Source organism: Mirounga angustirostris, unplaced genomic scaffold (assembly GCF_029215605.1).
Source record: "Mirounga angustirostris isolate CCGP_5_RB_7025 unplaced genomic scaffold, mMirAng1.0.hap1 SCAF_4, whole genome shotgun sequence".
Taxonomy (NCBI): Eukaryota; Metazoa; Chordata; class Mammalia; order Carnivora; family Phocidae; genus Mirounga; species Mirounga angustirostris.
In genome coordinates this window covers 28,497,228-28,517,892 of record NW_026991712.1, presented here as the reverse complement: position 1 = coordinate 28,517,892, position 20,665 = coordinate 28,497,228, and the positions used below count along the sequence as shown (strand labels likewise).

At 42.8% G+C, this 20,665-nt stretch overlaps 1 protein-coding gene across 7 annotated transcripts in view; it reads right to left on the bottom strand.

Moving 5' to 3' along the window:
- The window catches only part of SYBU (syntabulin), a 114,997-nt gene that overhangs the window by 21,899 nt on the left and 72,433 nt on the right, over positions 1-20,665 (bottom strand). The window contains exon 1 of one of the 7 annotated variants that reach the window (XM_045896030.3): positions 577-9,205. The exons of the other annotated variants lie outside the window; for them this stretch is intronic. The gene's annotated coding sequence lies outside the window, so the exon portion shown is untranslated. Of the gene's footprint in view, positions 1-576; positions 9,206-20,665 lie in introns of those variants that run through there. 7 annotated transcript variants of the gene reach the window in all.

The window sequence follows — 20,665 nt, the reverse complement described above, 5'->3', positions numbered from 1 at the left end:
CAGACCACGAATGGAACAAAAACATCCACTTGCTAGGAAGAGATGACATAATCTACTACTTGCTGCAGAGACCTGCAACAATACTCTAAAACAGCATGGTTTTTCGTTTTTTTTTTTTTTTTTTTTTTTTTTTTTAAGATTTTGTTTATTTATTTGAGAGAGACAGAGAGAGGGAGAGAGTTCAACGGTGGGAGGGGCAGAGGGAGAGAATCTCAAGCAGACTCCAGGCTGAGCGCAGAACCCAACGGGGCGCTTGATCCCCGGACCCTGAGATCAAGAGTCGGACGCTTAACCGACTGAGCCACCCGGGGGCCCCTTGTTTTGTTTTTTTTTAAACCTCACTTCGGTCAGAAGCACCATTTTCCTAATTGACTCGAAGACCTAACAGCCTTGGCTGCCCCCCTCGTCCTCCCCACCCTGTGTGCCAGCCTCCAGTGCACACCACACGGCGTGTGTTCTCCACCCCCAGGCTCCCCCACCCAGGGCTGTGGCGACTGGGGTGCCACAATCCACATCTACACTGAAGCAGCGTCTCGCACTCGGACCCGCTCCCTTGACCTTCTCAGCAGCACTGACCTTCCCCTTTCCTGTACTGGAACAATCTGCCAGGGAGTTACATCACTGGACCTTGTCAGCACTCAGCCACGCTCCACTTCTAATATCTTGATGTCCTTTCCCCTTGGTTCATGGATGATGTATCCCCTCTCCGTTTCTCTCTTACATTTTCAATCTCTGTGAAGTTGTTTCTCTTTGCTTTTTATGAGGTGATATGTTTAGTAGCCTCGGTTACAGCTGTGTGACCTTGGCAAAGGCACATAACCTCTCTGTGCCTCGCTTTCTTCTAAAAAAGGGAAAAGATAATGGTGTCTATCTCATAGAGTTGTTGAAAAGATTATATAAGTTAATATATGAAAAAGTAGTGCCTGGCACTCAGTTAACACTTTAAAATACTGCCTTTATTTTTATTTTTCTTCTTATGACCACCCTCTCTGAACCACTTCTGGGTCCCAACACATGTGCGGCCAAAATCAGGGAAAAGGACTTGGAGCAGGAACGAGGAGCGAGGGAGAGGCTGTCATCTGGGATGTGAGCAACAGAACTAGCATGAAAATAGAAGATGGTTCTGAGAGAGGGTGGTAAGGGTTCTTCCTCCTCCCTTGAGATTATAAATTAACGAGTAAATCCTCAGCTCTGGGCTATGTTGACTGAACTCTCCTATTTCACAGGAAAGCCTGAATGAAGCACACTACATCATAGAGAGCTTCTCATACCGGACCTTCTCATAGAGGCTGTGGGCCACATACACAGTGGAAGACAAGTTCCACAAGGGCAAGATTTCATCTGTTCCTATTTGAATGCCCCGAAGCTCCTTGCACCCCTAGCAGATGTCCAGTTGAGATACTGATCCTGCCATGAGAAAGGGGCAAATGCCTTGGAGGGGGGGCGTACAAAACTTGGGTTCTAAAAGACATCAACAAAGGGAAATATTATTTCCTGTTGGAAGGATTAAGATTCCATGGAAGAGGCTCACAGAACTAGCTAGCTTTCAAAACTACCCATGACTATTCAAGCCCGTAGACGAGGAGCAGTGGAGACAGTCGTCCAGGGAGGGAGAAGTGACAGCAGGGAATGAGGCAATGAAGGCAGCTCAGGGGCCAGTTAATCGCACTTCCTTTTCTTTTTTATTTTTTTATTTGAGAGAGAGAGAGAACGTGAGCATAGGGGGAGGGGCAGAGGAAGAGGGAGATAGAGTCTCATGCAGACTCCCCGCTGAGTGTGGAGCCTGACTTGGGACTCGATCTCATGACCTGAGATCACGACCTGAGCGGAAATCAAGATCCAACACTTGCCCGACTGCGCCACCTAGGCTCCCCTAGTCGAACATCCCTCTAAGCCACGGGCCCCAAAGTTTGTGTCTAGCAACAAGTTTCTCATACTGGACACAGCCTTTTTTATTTTCTAAAATTCCTACCTTAGCTTCTCTGAGAAAACATGTCAACATGTTCCCTTCCTCAGAGAGGTGGAGATCAGAGAAGAGGAACCACACGTTTTTCCTACCCCAGGGATACCACAGCCATGGTTTCTTCTGAAGTGACTCTGCTGCGATCTTCAGCGGCCTACTGATACCCTCCCTCAGTGATCTTCGTGTATAAAGAACCAACTGGACCAATGGAGATGAGAGCTGGGAAAAGTGGCAAAGACTTCAGGTCACACTGCTGTGTGGGAACCAAGCAGGGGCCCAGAGAGTCACTTTTCATTATTTTCTCTGCAGAAAATCTATGAGTCACAGGTGCACTGAATTGGATTAATCAAATTCCTTGGTTCTTGACACACTCTCATCGTTGGTCCATGCAAGACTACCTTTATTTTAGTTCTTAACTGACTGGTTTGTATGAGCCAGTAGTCATGTTTATTTCGGATTTATTTATTGTACTTATGCTTTTGTTTATTTCCTTACATTTAAGCATAGAGTAAATGAAGAAACCACTACCCATTACAAAAACGAAAACGTCGACACTAATATCTACCTCCTCATTCTATTCTGTTTACCATTTCCTTGCTTTCATTTTTATGAAGAATGTTCACATCTATAAGTATTCCTAAAAAGTAGATTCTTTTTTTTCTGTTTTGTCTTTCATTTTTTAATAAGCAGGCTACCATGATATCTATAATCTTTTGGGATGATTTACATTCAAAATCATTTTGCTAAGATTCTCCACGTATCTGAAGTGCATTCATTTGACTGCTATATAATATTCCCTTGTATGACTTAATGCATAATTTATTTCTTCATTCTCCTGATGATGGAAAATGAACTGGGTTTATTCCAGTTACTCATCGAGCCAGAGTTTCCATTCTGATAAGCAACTATTTGTATTTCCAGAGGCACAAGTCTCCTTAGGGGAAAAAAGCAAAGGAGTAAATCCACTTTTAGGTAATATATTCCACAGACAAAAAGAAATGCTCTACGGATCATTTGTCTTTCCATACCTTTCCCTCTCATTGTCATGGAGAATCAAAAGAGAATCTCTGCTTTATCCTATCCCAGTTTTAGGATCCAACATGCCTAAGGTGATCCTTCATTCTTGGGTCATTCTGATATTTTGGGTTTTGCTTAAGTTACTCCATGACCTTGCCCCTTAGCCTCAACAATGAGACCAGCCCATGAACATGGGAAGCTGGCCCATATTTTATGAATATAACCTCACTAGGGAGAAAATTCTTGCTCCAGGGTGGGGAGTAATGGACACAAGGGGCTTCCTTGACGCAGCCCAGAACTTGGTCAAGTACCTAGTTCTAAAGCCAAATGCTGGGTTTGAGCCATAGGTAAGGGAAATACCTGGGTTTTTAAAAGACCCCACTGTTTTGGAGAAGGGGAAGAGACTGTGTAGGAGTTTCTAAATCAGAAAGCCACCGCCCTGCTTCGGAAATGTTAAGGCTAAAGTAAAGATTTCTATCTTTTGATTTTCATCTAAGTATCTCCATGGTAGAGCTGAAGATTTGGCACTTCCAAGTGTCTTTGTGAAGTTAGTAACTAGGTCTGTGAAGCAGGTCAGGCAATTATAGGGGTAGATTTTAAACCACCCTCTGCTCCCAAATTCACCAATCATCTCATTCCTCTAACATGGTGATTCTCAAAGTGTGGTCCCAAATCAGCAGCATCGGCGTCACCTGGGACCTTGTTAGGAATGCAGATTCTCAGACCACACCCCAGACCCATTGAGTCAGCAACTCTGAGGCAGGGGTGGAGCCCAGTAATCTGGGTTTTTAACAAGCCCTTGAGGTATCTGTACACTCAGGTTGGAGAAGCACTGCTCTAAGAGCCCCCCCGACCGAGATCCCTCCCAGAGTACCCAGTATAATACCTGCATGGCTACTTCGGAGAAACAGAGCACCGGGCTTGACTGTGACTTAAAACAGAGCTGTACAATACCACCGTACACATTTCGGGAATCACTTCCACACATTTCACATTCAAGATGAGTCAATTTCTTAATTTACTTGGCATACAAATGAATGTTCCTAACCATGCTTCACATAACTGACAATACCATATCTCCGAGCGGTGGGTAAGAACAGGGTCTGGCATTGGCAGCTTCTGAGTTCAAATAGCGGATCTTTTTCTTTAATGACAACATGACTGCAGGCAATCCCTTAATCTCTCTGCACCTGAGTTCCTCACTCCAAGAAGGGATTGAGCAAGCCTCGCTGATGGGATCGCTGTGAGAATTAAAGGACCGACTGGGAAAGACTAAGTGCACAAGAAATACTCGTCATTGTTGTGATTGGCCTACTTATCCATGTGTTTGGTATGTACTGCTGAACACTTATGCTGCTCTAAGAATTCTTGCATATGGGCACTATAGATGTGTTGGTTTTTAAAGTACCATGACAAATAAGAAGACAAAGTGTTTATTACATGACTAACTTCTAATACAGGTGACATAAGGTTTTTATAGACTACTGGGCTCCTGTCAGAAATGGTCAGAAATGGCCTACTAAGTTCACATGCTGTGCAAAGTAGTTTACATGCATTCTTTTTTTTTTTTTTTTAAGATTTTATTTATTTATTTGAGAGAGAGAATGAGAGAGCACATGAGAGGGGTGAGGGTCAGAGGGAGAAGCAGACTCCCCGCCGAGCAGGGAGCCCGATGCGGGACTCGATCCTGGGACTCCAGGATCATGACCTGAGCCGAAGGCAGCCGCTTAACCGACTGAGCCACCCAGGTGCCCTACATGCATTCTTATTTAATTCTCACAGCAAGCCCATGAGACAGGTACAGTTTTATTCTCATTTTACAGATGAGAGAAGGAAAGCACAGGTAACTTGCTTGTGGTCACACAGCTCATAAACGGTGCAGCTGGGATTTGAAACCAGGCATACTGGCTTGAGAAATATCACAATAATAAATGCATCAAAATATGCCTTAAACACTAAGAATGCACACCTGCAAGGAACTTCAAGAATTGGGGGAACTATGGTTTTCTCCATAAATGCTTGCTTGCTTACTCTTGCAAAGGGCATGCTGAAACCTTTGAAAATTCATTTACAAGCAATCTGCAGCAGAGGTTTTAACAAGATTATCACCATTCTGCTCTGCTCTGCATCCCTTACAGAGAGCAAACAATTAGTGAACACAGACCACACTAGCAAGGAGACTGCTCTTTTTTTATTTTTTTCCAGCACATTAACCCTTGGGGTGGAGCCATTCATGTATTTTCAACAGAGATAACAGGACTGAATCTTCATTCTTAAATGAAAAGTGAACATAATGTGAATGCACTTAAAAGAAGTATTGCCATTTGAAAACATCTAACAGGAAGGGGTTTTTCGTGGTGTGGTCTGAGGACACCTGCAACCGTGGCACCTAGGCTATTTACTGGAAATACACTTGCGGGCTGAAATTTCTTCACATCATTTCCATAATGATGTCAGGTCAAGGCTGGAGACCTGAAAAACAGGTTTTTCAAACTGTCCGCAGGTGATCTTTTACACACACTAAAGTATGAAAAGCACGATCATAAATGGCTCTTGTTTTTGATATTTAACTATAAACTGCAAGCCATCTGCTCAGAGCTGTTTAGTAACTCCGCGCTCTGTCTCCTTCTTCCCGTCCGGAAGGCTCCACACCAGGCCATCAGCATTTCTCGCCCGGAATTAACTGAAACAGCCCCACACCGTGTCCCAGCTGCTCGGCATGGCCCTGAGCACTCCATCTTCCACAATGCTCCAGAGCATAAATCTCATTAGGTGACTTCCCTGTTGAAACCCTCTAATGGCACCCCACATCCTTAAGATCAAGTCCAAACTCCCCGGCATGATTTACAAGCCCTTCAGAATCTCTTCAGCTGCCACTGCATCCCCCCCGCCCCGGTGCAAACACCACCATTTCCTGAAGGCAGCCCAACACTCTGCAGACTCCCTCTACCTGGATTGTTCTCCTGTCCCTCTGGGCCTGGCTAACTAGTACCTGTTTTTCAGGTCTCCAGCCTTGACCTTTAATTGCTTCGGGAAGAGAATTAGGTGCCCCTCCTTTATGCTCCTCACCCTACCCAGAATTTAAGAAGCATTCATCACATTGCAGTGCGATGCCTGCTTGCTATTTCCCAGCACGGCGTCATCTTCTTGAGGGCTTGTTCATCCTTGTATCCCAGTGTCTAATACAGCCTTTAGCACACAGTAGGTGCAGTAGCCTTGACAGAATTCACACTATTAAAGGTCCTCCACTCTTGTCATTCAGCAATGGTTCCTGGAAAGGCTCTCTGAGTTACCTTCCTCTTTCTCTCCCTTCAGTTGGATTGATGGGACTAGTATTATTTACAAGTAGGCAAAATATTCCCTCCAATCCTATCTCCATCCCACATGCCCAAATCTCTTAAAACCCAAGTTTTCAGCCCAAAACTTGGTATGCAAAAATCATGCAGCCTGGAAAGACCTTTGTCTTATTCATCCCTGTCTCCTCAAGGCCAAGCACAGTGCCTGACATGTATGTAGGCTCAGAAGAGCATTTACTGAACGAGGAGAAAAAAGGTACTGAAAAAACTTGTAGATTTGACTGTGGAAATAACCTCACTAATTTTTGAGAAATTGCAAAGGAAGAGAAGTAGCAGGTTGGAGATGGACAAAAAGTATACACGTGATTCAAAGCAGAGAAAAAGATAAATTCTGAAAATCACAAACTGCCAAGTTTGGTGTTGATCTGCAGTAAAACCGTAGGGGCAAGTAGGAGCCAGCAAGAGTTCATGAAGAACCAGGTACGAAAAATAGTTCTCTCTTCCTTTCCTGACAGAGTTAGGATTGCAGGCTGCCACATGAATCACAGATGTGGAATTCGGTAGGCATGTCGTCAAACACTCAGAGTCTTACGAACAAGGCTGACATGCACACTGGATGATGGCACAGTCCAGCACCCAGAGGATGTTGACTAATGGATTGCCTGTCAACCTCGAGGGAAATCTCCAGTAATGTGTCACCTGACTCCGTCCTTGTCCTTAACCTACTTAACATGCTTTATTAATGACATGAATGAAAACATGAAAGGTATGGCACTGACGGCAGACTACGGATTCCACGGGCCTTGAAGGGATAACTAATACAACAAAGGACAGAGTTGGATACTAACGTTACGAGCGGCTATTTGCCAAAAGCAGCATGTGTTAAAAACTCTATGTCTGCTATTTCGTTGAATTCTTCCTCTCAAAAACACAGGGTGTCGACAAGGAAACTGTCCTGAGCGTGATGAGATTTGCCCCAAGCCGTGAGCTAGCGAACAGCAGAGCTGGCTTGTCTGACTCCAGAGTCTGCTTTCTTTGTCACCCTCTCTGCTTGAATTCCCAAAGATCTAAGAACGGGAAACCAAGATGATAACATTCAATTTAGTCCATTTTGAATATGCGATAAACCTTGCACCTGCTAAGGCCCTGGGGGTGGTGCTGGGGAGGAGGGCCTGGAGAAGGAGAAGTCCACTGCTCAAAGATCCTTTCAGGTGATGAGCTCCACAGACAAACAACTAGGATGTGAGAGGACACGATGAGTGCAAAACAGACAGAGGGGTCCAGAGGGAACACAGAGGAAGAAGACATACTCCCAGCGAGGCCGAGGGGAAGCGGGGAGGGGATATGTCATGGACGAGAGGCTACTCTGGGCAGAATATGAAGAAGGAGCTGCAGAAGGAGCAGACCTCAGGTGAAAGGGATGGTGTGAACTGAAACATGGAGGGAGGAAAACACAAGGAATATTCAGAATATACTGAACCCCTTGTTCGGCAGGAGTACAGTGATCAGATGAGATAAAGCAGCCACAAAGGTGAACTGTACCTGGATGGCAGAAGAATGTGAACACTCTGCCAAGGGCACTTACTCTGAAGGCAAGAGGGAGGCATGAGGAGTTTGGAATGGGGTGTTGATATGAACACAGCGATGTTTTATGTGGCTATTGTGGTAGAGCAGGTGACTATTATAGGTAGGAGGTGGGTCATACGGTGAGTGGGGAGAGAGCCCGGGCGGCGGAGACACTTTCTAGTTCCAAACCGAGTTCTGAGGTCCAGAAAATTAACTGCACTGGGTCAAAATCATTTAAAACTCCAGGTGAATATAGAACAATTTAAAAGAGGAAAAATAGAAAGTAAATGAAATGTTAACAAGCACTTTCACCTTGTGTTCCGTGCTTGACTGCAGTATTACTGACATAAGAGAACAAGTGAATGAAGATATGTATGTTTTCTGCACAGAGTGGAAAAACAAATCAAATAGGAATTATCTCAGTCAAATGAAAGGGAAAAAGAAGTCTCTCATATTGCCTGAGGACTATGTGAAAAATTAAAGAATCTAATCAGAATGGATTGAGATGCTCCAAGACCAACGCTAGATTTTAATCTAGCACTGTGCAATCAATCTTTAATGCAAATACATTTTATTTGCAAGCACGCATGTCAGTAAAATAGAACAAATAAACTGGGTAAATTCTGGCCATTCCTGGCATCTGCACAGTGGTGAAACAGAAGCAAATGGGGGGTTTGTTTTAATTCAGACATGTGTTCAAGGAACTACAGTGAGACTCGGGCAGAGGGAGTAATAATGTCACATGGAAATGTTTCCAGGAGGAAGCCTGGCAGCACAACAGAGGGAATTCTGGATCAGGAGACTGACTTGGAGGAGAGCAGGTGCAGAGCAGGTGGGTAGCTCCCACGCTTCGCCCAGAGAGGGCTGTCCAAGGCCCCTGCTGAGCCGAGAACCTGCCCTGCGGAGGGGACTTCATCTTGGGAGGCAGTGCTCCCACTGTGACCTTTCAGAGCTGGGTGCAGGTTGGGGAGAGAGACAAGGCATTCTGCAAACCAGCTCAGCTTCCAGCCACAAGCTCCAGCATTTCACCTCGCACCATTGTTTATCAGTTAAAAATGATCTGCACTTTCAAGCCTCTGAACAAAATGCTTTTGAACGTCCCCCTGAGAAAGTTCTGTACTGATTCTTGTGTGTTTTTTTAGTACTTAAAAAGAATGAAGCGCACTCACAATTAGATTATGCTCTGCACACAAATTATGTTCTGAATTTCCATGGACTTGTTTAATGGAACCTTCCCCAGGATCTCAACTCAATGTGACATCTGGCACGGAACAGACATTCCCAGGCCAACACTTTGCTTGCCCTGCTATTCTGCCCCACCCCCAGCCCTCCACAAGTTAACTTTTAAATTCAAGTGTACTCAGTGTTCTCTCTTCTCTCCATCCCTTTCCTCCTCACCCCACAATGTTCTTTGAAAAACCAAAATGGAATGGAAAAGCAAAGCAGACTGTTAACAAAAATACTGAGGCCACTCTCTTTGGAACCACTGGAGAATAACTGCTTGCTGGTAAAACGGAGTGTATGATAAGTAGGAAATGGTAGTCTGAAAACATCCCCAAACAATTAAATTAGTATGTAATCAATTTCTGTAGTCTGTATCTATAAGCACCCCAAAGAGGTAAAACTAACAAGGCTCAAAAGGAACAAGCTCACGAAAGTTGAATTCCGGTATCTCCCTGACCTATAGCACCACAGGAATATCCTCTGGGCTCTGGGGCATATCCATTCATTCACAAACATCTAGGGAGGACTAAGTTCTAGGCACTGTGCTAATTATGGAGACCATAAAAGCAAAGAAAACATGGCTCCAGGACTTTTAAACTTTACCCTTGTGTCTCCAACATATTTTTAGGGACACATACTTAAGATGGTAAGGAAGATTGTTTTTAAAGTGCAAGGAAATGACAAAACCCATTTCAATATAGCGGTCACCTCTGGGGGAGGCAGAGAATGGGATGTGGGAGATCACCCAGGCAGCTTTGGGGGTGGTAATTATAAAAGTGGAAGGTGGATCACAAATATTTGCCTTATTATTATTATAGTGAACGGCTTACATGTGTGTAATATATTCTTGTATGCATCACATTGTATACATAATATTGAAAAGAAATAGGGAAGCAGCTAAAATGAATTTAAATAAAAGATAATAAAATAATAAGGAAAGAAAGAAAACATCGTCCATGTTCTAGAAAGGCTCACACCCCAGCAGAAGAAAGAGCCATCTAAAAAATAATTATTAAGTACAACATAACATAACCATAACAATAGAAATTTAAAAACTCTAAGGGAGTATATAGTATTTAAATTAACAGCAATGGCATGTGAAATTCAGATACCAAAGTGTCTTTGCATTTAAGAGCTTGGTTTAACCCTTTGTAAGTGTCAGTACAGTTTCCTGCCCCCCAACCCCATGCCTTCCAGACTCCCAAAGTCTGGGTTCCACAGTCCTCCTCTGCGCACTCATGGGACCCTGCACTTCCCCCGGGAACATGTTACACTTGTTACAGGGGGCACCATGTTTACTGTTACATTCCAGTACCTGGCTCACTTCCTGGCTTATCAATAACTACTTGTTGAAAAAACAAATGAGTGGCATTACTGGTTCAGTTCTGTTAAGTGGTGGCTGAGACTGAAGCGAAAAGGGAAGGGTGGAAATGAGAAGTTGGAGACTCCCATGGAAAATTCAAGAATGCCCCAGCTTCATACAGACAAAACTGCTTTACGATCCCTGGTAAGCGAGGCTTGGCAGGGTACGACACCTACAGATCCTAACCCACTGCTCTGTATGCCCTAGAGCTCCTCAGCCTGTGGCCTGGATCCTTCCCTTCTTCCCTTAACTGAGGGGGAAAGCATTGGATGTCAGGGCTGTATCAGGTTCAGGCACAGCCTTCATCTCTCAAGAACAGTCAAGCCCGCCCACAGTCCCGGCAGAAATCAGATCTTGCTGGCAGGGGCTTGCAGAGCCTGCCTATCTCAGCCACAGGGGTGAGTACAAGAAGCCAAACACTCAGGAAGATCCAGTTTCCCTGAACAGTGTTGCTGCCCCACCAGCCAAGGAAGCATCCCGCTCTCTGAAACCACCACCAACTCCCTCTGCTGAAAAAGGACTCAGCAAACAGAACCGGGAGCTCAAAATGCTCCTCAGAGGTCAACAAAAGGATGGGACCCACGACTCATGCCTGCAGCACCAAGTACCTCCCGAACACTCAACAAACTGTGCATCACAGAGCATGGGACTATATGACCGATAACAATGGAAAAGAAAGTGGGGCATTGTTTTTGTCACAGACCAGCACGGGACAGATAAAAGGTCACCATGTTAGCGGGGATGTTGCTATGGATTTACTGTTTGCCTTGAAGCATTACAACAAAAGGCTTATTCTAGCAACGTTATCTGAGTGATACTGCATATGAAATTGTGTTTAGCATAATATATTTAGCTATCTATTTGGACATACGTTGATTCCCAAGTTCCCAGACTCCAGAGAGCTCATTTTAAATCACATCGTAAAAATGTCTTCCCCTTTTTTCCATTCAAGTGAATTGGTATAGTCCTTGTTCCACACGCCACGTTCTTTCCAGGGCAAACAGATGGAAAGAGAGGATATGCCAGAAAGAAGAAATGGAAAATGAAAATGACATAAAAATAAAAATAAAGTTGCAAAATGTAATTTAGGTCAACTCCTCATGTGTTTTTAAAATCAGCACCAGCAGGCTCTGCGCATAGGGCTTTATATATATATATATATATATATATATATATATATTTTTTTTTTTTTGGCTCAGATGTCACACAGGATTAGTGCAAAAGGAAAAATCCCAGCATGGGGCCTATTTTTATACAGATTAATCAATCATTTCCTCTCCCATCACTCCCCAAACTTTCAACTTAATGAAACTGGTCTCTTTTCAAAGTATGTCATTTGCTGCACTCTGAACGGAAATCCTTTCAGGAAAGGAAGTGAGCTTAAACTTTGAACCTAGATTTTTAACTGTCATCACATTTTTAATTTATTATAAATATTAACTATTTATGCTACGGCTTAATCCCTTTTATCTACCATATCCATTGTGGAATGCCACCATATCCATTAGTGGCAGCAAAATGAATGGGTAAACATTTGATTATATGTATGTGTAACCATTTAACAAAAAAAAGAAAGGCATGCATTGGAAAAGAGAAAACTATTACATACATCTCACATTTTGTTAGGCACATCATTATGTATGCTGAATGCCATAATTCCCATCAGAATACCAAGCACATAGTTAGGTTCTTAGTAGTAAATATTTGATAGAAAATTTGATAGGCTGAATGGAACCTAACTGAAGAACTGTGCAGGCTCTGAGCTGTAGCCTTCCTTAACTACAGAGCATCACAAAAATGGTGCCGATGATGCTCCCAGGAACTGTAATACAACAGCTAGTATTGATTGTTTGCCATGTGCCATTGATTATATCGCTGAATTTTCAAAACAGCCTTATGTCGTAGGTACCATTATTATTCCACTCTACCGATGAGAAAACAGTTTTAGAGAGGGGATTCACCCATTTTGAGGTTGAAAAAAATCCTACATTATGCTGGTTTGCAGAGATGGGCAGGAGAATTTATCGCAGACATATCGAGATGGGGAAATGGGGCCTTACGCTACCAGTTGGCTGAAAAACACTGGGAAAAGTGTCATCAACATTGTTTCCATGTCTCCAAAACCATGATCACAACAGAGTTCATCATGCCCCTTATTTGTCTGTTGTTCCTTTGAAAGTTGGAAATTATATTTATAAAATATTGAGGCAATGACGAAGTCAGATGCAGACTAGTCACACAGTCCATTTCACATTCTAAAAGGGTGGTACCTTTTCACCATTTTGGGCAGTTAAAATTGAGGCATGACTAACAGTTGTCCTTTGCTGAATGGTCAGTCATAAGTATAGAAAAATAAGAGAAACTTACAATCTAGCATGATATTCTGTGCTCACTCTTATATGTGAATGAAACTGAATCTCTCTTATTCCACATAACACGTGTTGTGCTTTTTGTTTAGAGATGCCTGATGCTATCGACTGTGAATAGTCTAAAAATCTAAATTTCACACAATTTCAAAGCTATTGAACTACAGTTAGGCTTTCCATATGTATAGTCTTTCTTTGTTTCCACTAATTAATTTCAATACCACAGGCATTAATCATTTGCCCACCAGATGAAAATCGCTTTAAGATGACTCATATGTTTTACAACATTGCAAACCCAACCCGTATGTTCTTGGAATGTAGAGTAAAGAGGAAGTGTTAGATCAAATCAGTTAATAAAAAAAAAAGAACACTCTTCCACATCCCAATTCCATGAACATGAAGAGTTTCAGAATTTCTACTCGATGCCACGTGAGAAAAGTAAATTAAAACTGGTCAGAGATGTGCTCTGAATAATTTCCATGAACCGGCAGACATGAGCACATGAGCAAGCTCTCTCTTGATAATAAATACATCGCGTCTCGGCCTACACAGAGGCCCATTGCAACTCTGCACAGTGCCAATTAGCATTAATTGTGGTTGCGCTCATCTATTCCCATAGCACAGGACTGAGTAAAGGCCAGGCTTTGCATTTACAAACGCAGCACGCAACGCTCAGAGTTAGATGAGCATTCTAAAATGTAAAAGTCCACGGTCAATTTTTCTCGTTTTGGCTTTAAATTGCACAGACTCACAGGTGACAAGGGGTATTTAAAACAATAGATGTGTGTGTGTGTTTACAAAGTTTAGTTATAGACTTTGCATTCGGAATATCTGAGAGGCAGAGTTGAAAATGTGTTTTCAGTCTACATTTTTAGCCTGCCACAACTAACTTTACACCCGCATCCATACACAAAGAGCATACCCTCTGTGATTCGAGAGAATTATTTACTTACTGTGACTAATGCTACTTACTTAGAAGGTTAGCTCCGTAGACTTTCATGGCAAACACTCCTCTGCAAACAGCCTCCCGCCACAGGCTGGGGTATGTCTTGTGCAGAAATACAGTGTGAGCAGCTCATCTCTCCATGGAGTACAGTCTCAGAGTGGGGTATCCATGGAGACAGAACCTCCTCCATGTGCAGGGCAAGGAAGTTACTCTGCTGGGCACCATAGCAACAGGAGGCAGAGGGATGCCTGGCCTATCAGGGAAGAGCCGAGGAGCTTCTCCCTGAGTGACTGCAGCATTTCAAATGAAACCATCGCCCTCATGAATGGACACAAAGCATTTAAAGAAATACCAAACTGTCAAATAGAAGGAAATGCCTACACAACAGTCAGGGCTAATCCTCTGACAATGTTGGAGCGAAACGCTTAGGCTTTCTACAATGGTAATATCCCAATGGGCAAGGAAGAAATTACAGCAAAACCCCACACATTCCTAAATTTAATGGCAAGCATGTGAAGCTCTGAAAAAAAAAAAAAATGCTTGGTGTAGTCCATGAATTCCAGCTATTTAAATATGCAAGGCACTTCACAGTGCTGCCCGAGAGAGAAGAAGAGGAGAGATCTGTTGTTCTGAAGGGAGAAAAGGGACAACCTTTTCTGGGACAACCCTCAGCACAGTCCTTCCAAATGGGTTTGCTTAGAGTAAACACATTCATTAAGCTTCCACCAAAGCCCTCCATTATATAGAGGGCTTCTTACAAAAGAGGCATCTGTTATAAAACCAGACCAATGCAGAGGAGATGGTGAGTGGACATTCAAATGCCTTAATACGTGCTATATGTCAACTTTCCCCCATTTCTTATTTAATAGCAATGATGCCAGTGATCATTTATGGAGCACATACTGTATACCATGCAAACACCATCACTACAAACGCAGCTTCCTGCCAAATACTGACACCGGTTTTTGCAAAGATACATACATGATGGACATGTTTATCTCTGAAGCTGTGCTACTGGTAAAATTTCCCCACTTCTTATTTAATAGCAATGATGCCAGGGATCATTTATTGAACACGTACTGTCTACCAGGCAAACACCATCACTACAAACACAGTACTAACAATGATTTTTGCAAAGATACATGATGTGCACGTTGGCCTCCTAGTGTGTGCAGTATGCATATGCTCTGCTATCTACCCCACATTTTATGATTCTCACAAAAACCTGCAAAAGCTAAGTATTAATTATTCCTCCATATTACAAAGAAAAAGAAAAGATATTTTCTTATGTTGCAAAAGAAACTCTTCTGCCCACTGACTTCTCTTCCCCCACAGCTCTGCAGGTGGCCTGGTCCACCCTATTTAGTGTCTAAATATAAGGTGATGTAACCCTCCTCCCACAATTACCTCTCAGAAAAGAAGAAACCCCATATATTAGAGTCTTTCCAAAGCCTCTTATTACAGAGCTCTTGCTCATAATTACCTTCTTGGAACAAAAAGTGCCATGTGAAAAAGACACATCAGTCAGAATTGACCTCAATCTGTGCTAGTTTGGGTTGTCTTTGGAGGTCAACTGATGGGATTGTTTAAAATGAAGGAGGCCAAGAAATTAAAAAAAAAAACAGATTTTGTAACTCCTCGGACTCTTCTAGCCTTTAAAAGAACACTTGATATAGCAATATACTTGATGGATAAATTGTACCGGTCACAACAACCTGTATCCCTTGCTAACTGAACTCAAGAACCAAGTAGCTTCGGATAGTGAAGGATATTTATACAGACCCACAGGAAAACAGAAAAATCAGCTGTCCCCATGCTGTACAGCGGATGTTTTGACAACCTGCAGGTTATCCTCCAATGTCTACCTCCATTCTCCCCTTCTTCCGCCGTAACAGGTGCCTATTTGACTAAATGTCCTGGGATATAATTGCAAACGACTTCGTGTCCTGACCTTAAAATGACTGAGTGCCCCTTGGTCCCTTTCCCCCTTCCCACTGCCTGGTGGATGACAGCCGACCTGTCATAGCTGCCTACCAGCCGGGATCACCCAAATACCTAGGTTTTGTTTAGCAGGAGACAAATAAACTTCTGTCTGGTTTTAACCTCTGTATTTTAGAGTCTTTTTTTTTTTTTTTTACAGTAACTTAACTGATACCCTCACAATACTTGTAGGCTTAAGAAAATGTCCAATGAGAGCACCAGGCATGGATTCAAAATTGCTTCATATCAAACAAATTGGATGAAAGTGAAAATGATGTGCTCTAGAAAAGTCAGATGAGTTGAAAAGTAGCTCTACGGGTGAGAACAACTGAATAAAAAAATTTTGTATTAACCATGAATAAAAAAATCAACGTTTGTAGGGGCGCCTGGGTGGCTCAGTCGGTTAAGCGTCCGACTCTTGATTTCGGCTCAGGTCCTGAACTCGGGGTCGTGAGACAGAGCCCCCCATTGGGCTCTGCACTCAGTGGGGAGTCTGCTTGGGATTCTCTCCTCTCCCTCTCCCTCTGCCCCTCCTCCCACCACTCCCAAGCTCTCTATCTCAAATAAATGATTCTTAAAAAACAAATCAATGTCTCTAAATTAACAATATAGTATAAATAAGTACATTTAACTAAGATAACAAACTAAAAAACCCATCAGATACTATTTCATCCATATCGCCAAAGATTTACTCAAGCTAGCAAATGAAACAAAACTTTTTTATTATCATTAGGGAAATGGGGGGACATTATATTCGGTCATATACACTGTATCCCTATACTTTTCTCTGTCTCCGCTGCCTCCTTCTTAGGTTGGCCATCTAAATGCAGTGTACCTGCTTCCTGATAATCCAAGCTCCACAGAGTAGCCAGAAGGATCTTGAATATTTACCTTAAATTATGTCTCTCTTCTTAAAAACCCTCCAATGGCTTTCCAGTACTCTAACAATACAGACCTCATCTGCTACCGCTCTTTACCTTCCCAGCTCACTGCCCTACCCACCCCTTACAACCCTCCCTAAACATGAAGGAATATGCTAAGTTCTCAGCTCAAATGTCATCGCCCCAGGCACTCCCTTGCCCCGTCCCCAGTCACTGTCTATATAGCATTATCTTGCTTTGCTTTTCATTATCTGAACTCATCTTGTTTGTCTGCTTGTGTATCAGCTCTCTCCCCATGTTAAAAGCAGACTCCATAAGAACAGGTATCTTGTCTGTTTCTTCCCTCTATCCTTAATGCCTAGAACAACGGCGTCAGCATAGAGTAAATGCTTCATAACTGTTAGTTGAATGAATGAATGAATGAATGAAAGAAAGCAAGCAAGAAAGCAAGCTAGTCAAGGTACAGCCAGGATTCAAACCTAGGTTTAACAGAAACCTCTTATATGTGATAAAGTGAGGGTTTCCTTCCTTTCCTTTACTTAGACTAGGGCACGGACATCACCTTTCCACAATGCCATAAACATTCTAGTCTGTGCATCTCCAAGTGTAAGCCCACTGCAGCCGTGTTCCTGAAGCGTTACCTCAGTTAACCATGACCTGCATCCTTGGCTGCTATCAGATACAAGCTTAGGGGGTAGAGAATGTTAATGCAGTGAATTACCCAAACGAACACACTATGTGGTTCAACACATAACTTTTTGTCAATAACCCTGCTGTAAACCAAAAGGCCACCCAACAAATTATACCAGCAAAGAAGACAGAGAGGTCAGGGTATTTACCACTCTGGCTCTTTTCCTGTCCGGGGCTTCATTCGTCTACCAAGTGCACAGCTGCTTCGCACATGGCCTCAGAATTTTCTCCCTCTGTGTTCTGGGCAACTCTACCCTCCCCTCGGCCCTTCAGGATATGGGAATGGCTCCAAGCTGTTGCCAGGGCCAAGCATTTCACCATGCCTTGTTGGATCCCCTTTATTATGCCCATTGCATGCAGACAGTCTCTTCGATAAACCCACCTCAATTAGTACAAAAAAAAAGAGGTCCAATCTGAAGCATATGTCTGCATGATTTATAACTCTTGGTTTCCAAGTTTATGTATAAAATAAGTTTCTAGGTTTATTTCTCTTATGTTGGCAGTCGATAAATATGTTTCATGGTGGGTGTGTGGTCTGCTGGAACGTCTGCTGTTTATGGGAGACCAGTAATGCTTCGTTCTCAATACGTTAGAGCACTTAGTAAGCATTTGGCAGGCCCCCAAACCAGTGGCTAGAACACTGTACATGCAATAAATCCTACCAGACCCAGAATTTGGATGGCAGTCACCTGTGGGAAGAAGAGGATTATAATTCACTAATTCTTAGGGAAAAACCATTAACGGACCATTTGGCACCATTACATTGATTGGGTGCACCATGAAAAGCACAGATGGGAGAAAGGCACGGAGTAAATATGTAACCCTGCCTTAAAGGTAAACCCTTCAGTCCACTCATCACATTTAAGCTTTATTTTACTGGTCTGGTGTCTGTTGGGGAGAAGTGATAGATTGTACAATAGTCCACCACAAAATATTTTCTGCAATATCCTCGGTGAACATTCTTTCTCTCAGGGGGAAAGAAAGTTTCAGAGACCCATTTCAGTATAAACACAAAAGCTCTTGTTTAAATTGACAAAGTCTAATGATCTCTGCTTAGGAAACTATTCATGATATGCAGGGTAGCACAATAAACATCTTGACAAGTAGGAAACGACTAGTGTATGATTAAGTGGAGAATACTGAAGACTTTAACATTCCTCTGATGTTCATATCCTCAGAGTTTATTGATCTGCCCCGAAACAGTCTTATGTGTTCAATTCTGTGGACTTTATTGAAGTTACATTGAGGTTCATTGATTTTGTTATCAGCAACAGCCAGCATAATCTACATATGGGCTATATCAGCTAATTTATGAAAATTAATAAGAATTTTTAGGGCTCTACAGACATTAAAGAAAAATAATTTCTGTCTTATTCAACACATCTTTCTCAATTGTCACGCTCCCTTATTGTAATTAAAATTATTCCTTTGAAGGTGGACTTTACAACCAGTGCAATGGTTAAGAGTTAGTAGCAAGACTGCCCTGTTTATTTTTTTATTTTTTTAAAGATTTTATTTATTTATTTGAGAGAGAGAGAATGAGAGACAGAGAGCATGAGAGGGAGGAGGGTCAGAGGGAGAAGCAGACTCCCCGCCGAGCAGGGAGCCCGATGCGGGACTCGATCCCGGGACTCCAGGATCATGACCCGAGCCGCGGGCAGTTGCCCAACTAACTGAGCCACCCAGGCGCCCAAGACTGCCCTGTTTAAAATCTGCTTACAAGCTGTGCCACCTTGGATAAGTTACTTAACTTCTTTGTGCCTGAGGTTCTCCATCTGTAACACAGGGGACAAGGGTATCCTTTTCTCCCATGGATGTTAGGATTAAAGAGTAACATGCTTGGACTTTTGCTGGGGACCGTCAGCACTCCATAAATGTTTGCTAAAAAAGATTTTATTTTTTTAAATAATCTCTATACCCAACGTAGGGCTTGAACTCACAATCCTAAGATCAGTCATGCTCTACCGCGTGAGCCATCCAGGCACCTCTAGCTAAAAAATTTTTAAATCCAATTTCAGAGTTATTTAAGCCCCACAATTACATCCAATATACCCTTCCAGATATTTGCATAAGGTTTTCAGCATCGAAAATAGATTACAGCCTTTATTTGAGGCTGGGCTGTACTGCTGTAAGACCTTTGATTGTAACTATAAGCTGTTAGAAAAATAACACCTTGCCAAGAAGGCCGGAAGTTTCCATAGAACCAAAACCTTTTAGCACTAAAATTTTAATTTTTTCCACTCTATGAAAATATTTCTAAAATGCTTAAGACATTTTTCTGCCCTCAGACACATTGTTTTCTGCCGGCTCCACCATCACAATGACTCAGTCTGTTTCTAGAACATGAAATACTGCACAAAGTGCTACCAAGCACTTAAACGCTTCAGAGGCCGCTGTGCTTTTTGGCGGCCTTTTGTGTGCTCTTTCATATTTTCCCATCTCCTCATTGTCAAGGCATCAGCCGTCACTTCATACTTTCGTCAGTGCCCTCCTGGAGCAATCACTGCTCCCATTTTGTGTGGATTAGGAGCCCAGGACATGCTGGAATACAGTTTCAAATAAACACAGGTTCTGTATGAGAGTTTTAAAGGGCTTCCTTGTAAAGAAAGTGCACGGAATTTGTGATGTATATTTTAGGAGCTACAAATGACCACTACGAACATTTACTGAGGAATTATTCTGAGGTGGGTCTAACAATGGGTACTTTACATTCGTTAGTTTATTTGATCTTCGAAACAACCCATTTTACAGATGCTGCATACGAGGTTTCGGGAAGATAACAAGCAGTTGAAGAACACATGGTTATAAAGTGGCGGCATGAAGATTTGAACCTTGTATGTTCACGGTTCAAGGTACAACACACCGGAGTCTGGTGGTTCTGACACACACTTCTTCCCCCAAGGACAAGCCAAGCTGAGTAACCTGGGGAAGAAGCTGTGCATGTCTCCGCTCTCAACTCCCCTCTAGGTAGCTCAGGTTATTTTAAGAATGGTTTCTCACAGGTAAGTTGTCTAGCTCTCTTTGATCTCACACGACTAACTTTGAAGTGAAAGCAAGCTCGTGATAAGCACAAGAACATCTGCAGTTATCCGCTGTGTGAGAAAGAGCCTCTCTCTACAACGGGAACCCATGTTGATTAATCGCTAACCTGGTCGGTGCCTTCTGAGTCTTCCAGCATGTGCCTTTGAATGTGGGAAATAGTCTTTTTAAAGTAACCAGGCCTCTGTTATTGTTGTGAGGTTATTATAGTTCACCTGGCCAGGTCTCCAATTCCCTTAACCCGGTGGGGTTATGACAAGGGAATACTACCTTAGTTTGAATGCTGATGGCACACAGTGACATCTTTCAAATGCAGATTTCAACATTTCAGTTT